General features: G+C 37.5%; 1 protein-coding gene across 4 annotated transcripts in view; it reads right to left on the bottom strand.

Moving 5' to 3' along the window:
- Positions 1-4,622, bottom strand: part of LOC137979382 (uncharacterized) — a 40,949-nt gene extending 36,327 nt beyond the window's left edge. The window contains exons 1-2 of one of the 4 annotated variants that reach the window (XR_011118310.1): positions 1,874-2,953; positions 1-1,502 (exon numbers count right to left, since the gene is read on the bottom strand). The exon at positions 1-1,502 is cut by the window's left edge and continues 1,282 nt beyond it. The gene's annotated coding sequence lies outside the window, so the exon portion shown is untranslated. Of the gene's footprint in view, positions 1,503-1,873; positions 2,954-4,318 lie in introns of those variants that run through there. The other 3 variants (XR_011118308.1, XR_011118309.1, XM_068826635.1) reach the window with 3 other exon arrangements.
- Positions 4,623-5,000: the final 378 nt, after the last annotated feature.

Raw genomic sequence — 5,000 nt, 5'->3', positions numbered from 1 at the left:
CCTCTCGAGATCAAGGTTAGCTTTGAAAAAGCTTACTGGATGCTGGAACCTAAACTCTCTGATGACCAAAAAGAACTGGCTGCCAGCACTCTACGATCTATTGCATTAAACTACGTCAAGAGTAAAGGCCCAAGACCGCCTAAGACTCTACAGAGAGCAATCAAACGCCTGAAACAGCGCGATGATATAATTGTAACAAAGCCAGACAAGGGGACTGGTGTAGTAGTGATGGATAAATCGGAGTACTTGAAATTGCTAGCCGAAGCTTCAATTAATGATATGTCTAAGTTTAGAAAACGTGACATGGAAAGACCCAAGACAAGGGGACGTCCTCCCAAGCACTACCATCCTCTCTTGGAGAAAGAGAAACTCGTTAATAATGTTATTCGAAAGATTCTACCTAAACCTGTGGCTGACACACTTTGTCCAACTGGTTCTAGGCTTGCTCATCCATATGGTTTACCGAAAACACATAAACCGACGTTATCGATGAGACCCATTCTGTCAGCCACCAAGAGCTATAATTACGACCTAGCAAAGTGGCTCGAAGGAAAACTGAAACCGCTATCCATCAATGAACATACAATCACCGATACATTCAAATTCGCAGAAGAAGTTCGCAATACTTCATTTAACGACAATGACATTATCGTATCGTATGACGTAACGTCCCTCTTCACTAACGTGCCTCTTGATGAAACTATCAGTCTCCTAGCGGAAAAGGCTTTTACCAACAATTGGTTTAATGCCACATATAACCTCAACATCACAAAATCCGACCTGATTGAGCTTTTTTTTTTTTGTATTTTATTTATTTTTATTGTTTACGTTTAGTAATAACAGAACAAATGACTACATTAGGACAACACTAAGCTATAACACACAAACACACAAACTACATTTAGGCTACCTAAGCTGATAACAACAAACTGAGAATATTAAGTTAACACGTTTCGACGAGGCCGCGAGGGTTGTGAACACTTCTGCAATACGTTATTGCCCTTGTCTACAATACTTGCCCCACTTTTGAAGATGAAAAGCCAAACTCTTTCCACTTTTTGAAATAGCAGTCTCCAACTCATAAACAGCTTTAATTCTGGAAGTACATACTCGGAGAGATGGTACGAGAGCGTTGATTCTACAATAATATACGTACTGCTTAGCAATAAGCACGACGTGATTAAAAAACAACAAATCGTCTTTGCGCTCCCAACTACCAAAAATTATATCCGCCTTAGTAAGTAAATCTACTTTAACACCAAGATCATTAAGCCAGTCCGAGAGATCTTTCCAGAACGAGAGAACATAGGGGCAGGAAGTAAACAAGTGCTCTAGAGATTCGTCCGCATCTTCACAAAAAGAACAGTCAGATGATAGTTTTATACCAACCTTTTTCAGATAGACATTCGTTACTAAATATCTATTTAATATTTTGTACTGAAATTGTCGAGTCTTTGAATCCATTGCAACAGTGAAAGGAAGGCTATAGATCTTCTTCCAATCTAAAACGACATTAGCATATTCTGTTTCGTATTTCGATTGAGCTGTCGGTTGTTTAATAACGCTAGAGCGAAGTTCTTTGTACACGGCCTTAGAAACCACTTTGCTAAGCGCTACATTTTGACCATTCAAACACAGTTGAGTATGGTTCTCTGAATCAAAAGGCTCTAGATTGACATACTGATATATCTGTAAAGACTGACGATACTTTGTTGGCAAAGCATCGCACAATGCAATTAATTGGAAGGCGTCGAGAGGTGATATATCTAATTTCCAAAAATCACACCAGGGTGCCAATCCATTTTTTCCGAGCGCTAAATCACCTAATGAATTATCCCTTTATCAACAAGTCTACGATTATAAACAGACTTACCATCAACACAAATATGCTTATTATTCCAAATAATAACTTCGGACAGTGTTTCTTGCGAAATATCGTAACTATCCATCCTACTCTCAACTGAACATTGCGCAAAGCAGCTAAGACATTCTTCGTAGAACTTCGGAAGCTTCACTCGCAATTTCTTCACTTGACATCAAAATTGCAGCTTAAAATGAATTTACCTCCAACCGATTTCAAATAATACGATAGAATGGTCTTCCAGCTGCTAGGCTCATTACTCGCGAATTTCTTACAGCATAGTATTCTCTGAGTCTTAATCATAGATTCCAAGTGTGGAGCTTTAAGACCGCCATCCTCAATGTCATTGATAAGCGTTAGACGTTTAACTTTATCTTTACCCTTCCAAATAAAATCGAAAATTAATTTATTTGCCTCAGATATAATCTCTTTGTTAAGGCTTATCATACCAGCACGATACATAAATATTGGAACTATAAATGTCTTAACGATCTGAATTCTGCCTATAACGGTTAGGTCTCTCCACTTCCATATCTTTAATTTTGTTTTGATGGAGTCAATTATTTCATCAAAGTCTAGCTTCTGTTTAAGACGATAATCATATGAGAAGTATACCCCTAAGATTTTCAAGGCTTTCTTGACTTTGATATTATGCAATTCATAATCATCACTTACTGCAGGATCTTGATTACCCAAAAACATTATTTCCGATTTCTCAAAATTAATCTTGAGACCTGAAAGCAAACCGAATTCTTTTACAAGCTTAAGAAAATTAACTAGAGAGCAATCGTCCCGCAAAAAAGCTGTCAAGTCATCAGCAAAGAGTCCCATTTTGATTTCCTCACTATTAACATCGATTCCTCGAATGCTTTTGTCACTACGGAGATTGATTGCTAATATTTCCATACAAATAATGAACAAATATGCCGAGAGGGGGTCCCCTTGTCGCACACCTCTCTGCACTTGAAAGGGTCCGGTAGAAAAACCATTATTTAAAACACAGCTCGAAATATTATTATAGAATGTATATACCCACTGTTTAAAGGACGGGCCAAAATTAAAAACAGAGAGGGCCTCAAAAATAAAGTTCCTGCTTACTGAATCAAAAGCCTTTTGAAAGTCAATAGCAATAATTTTTCCGTTAATCTTGTGGGTCTCAGTATACTCCAAAATATCCTCAATCACTGTCACTGTATCAAACACAGTCCTTCCCTTAACATACGCGCTTTGATTATGATGTATAATTTGGGGTAATACAGTCTCTAGTCTTCTCGCAATTGCCTTGGAACCAATTTTGACATCCACATTAATCAATGATATTGGCCTCCAATTGGAAATATTTCTTTTGTCCTTGTCTTTCTTTTCTAGTAAAGTTATAATTGCTTGTTTTTGAGCATTAGACAGTCTTTATTTCTCGAAAAGTTGGAGAAGATCTCAAACATAAAGAAATCAAGCCCGCGTTGATCAACGAGCAATCAGTAGTTTACAAATTTGAATGTGGCTGGTGTGATGCCAGCTATGTTGGTTACACGCGTCGACATCTCTACCAAAGGTTCGATGAGCATAAAAGATCTGGTTCGATATTCAATCACAGCCAAAGTCAACATCAATCAAGAACAATAACATCTGACATGTTTCGCATTCTTAAGAAATGCTCATGCAAATTTGATTGTCTTGTGTATGAAATGTTCCTTATTCGCGAGCACAAACCGTGTCTGAATATCCAAAGTGACTCGATAAAGGCTAAACTTTTCACCTAGCCTCTAGGGACTTTGAACTTAATCTTGAACATTAATATTCGAGTTATCTGTAAAATATTATATTTGACCTGATGATGGTGTCACGAGGACACCAAAACGTTGTCTTTAATAAGTATTTTCTGCCCGTAATTTTTATCATCAAATCCATTACATTATCATGTTTGATACCAACAACAAAAGTCGATCAAAATCGATAATCACAAGAAAGTTTGTGATCGGCTTTTATCGATTTCCGATATTTGTCGATTGATTAGTATTGACTTTTATCGACATCGATCGATTTGTATCGACTATCGAAATTATCGACATGTTACGTCCTGATATTACCTACAAGGTAACAAATTAGATTTCAACCTCGTGTTGCATTTGCATATGCAAACAACCTTTCAAGCATCAACGCAACATTTCGTCTAACTTGTCTCGTTTAATATATAAATAGGACCTACGATGGCAAAAGAAGAATTCTAAAGAATTCTTCAAAGTTATTGAACAGCTAAGACTTCAAGCAAAAAGTGTGACCGAATTTCAATGCAACCGGAAAACGAAACTTTCAAGGAGTGTTCAATTTCATTAATTTCGTAATGTGGTTCATAATTAAGCCCTTTATCACAAAATCGCAAACCCAGAACATTATTTTTGTCTTCATTGGTAGTTACTATAACCAAGCACTAGAAACAAAAATGTGCAAAGCACTCACCTGACCCAACAGGAATTATTGTTCCAAAATTGATTGTATATTATTGGACATCTGCATATTCTCTACGTTTCTGTTTCTTAGCTTTTTCCTGGCTCCAGAATGAGGGAGTGCATTGACAAGTCCTTAGTGGACGCCAATTACGGCGCAGATTAATATTGTATCTGTGTTTTGGACAAACAAACATTTCTTCCTGTCTGTGTATGGGCACGTCAAATAATCCCGCTGTGGCAAGAATTAGTTCGTATTCGAGAATCCCAGTAAGCTTTTAAAGGAAACACGCAAATCTTCTTGACATTCTCGTAATTTTCTCACCATGGGGGTTGAACCCCGAAAATCACCGCAGCCGGATTTTCCCAGTTGAGAAAAAGAGCACTCCATTTCCAGAGCTTTTGGTCACTGTGAGGCACTGGAAACGAGTATTTCGACCTTCTTTCAAAGGAAAGAAACAGCTATACTTTCGTGTCATTTCCACAGTATTTAGTTAGAAAAACATATTTTTGGTAGTCCTGAATATATTTCTGCATTATGTCAAAGAGTAATATGTTTTGAAATCAGACACAGTCAGCAGAGAATGCCAAATTTAGGATGTGACGAAAGCGTCACGCTCGCTACAAATTACAGCGAAACTTGTCGCTTGACAGAAAAACACGGAATCGACGCTTTGCAGGATCCAATGATCCAA

Source organism: Montipora foliosa, chromosome 12 (genome assembly GCF_036669935.1).
Source record: "Montipora foliosa isolate CH-2021 chromosome 12, ASM3666993v2, whole genome shotgun sequence".
Taxonomy (NCBI): Eukaryota; Metazoa; Cnidaria; class Anthozoa; order Scleractinia; family Acroporidae; genus Montipora; species Montipora foliosa.
Note: the sequence above shows the minus strand (reverse complement) of the source record. Positions and strands in the feature narration are given on the sequence as shown.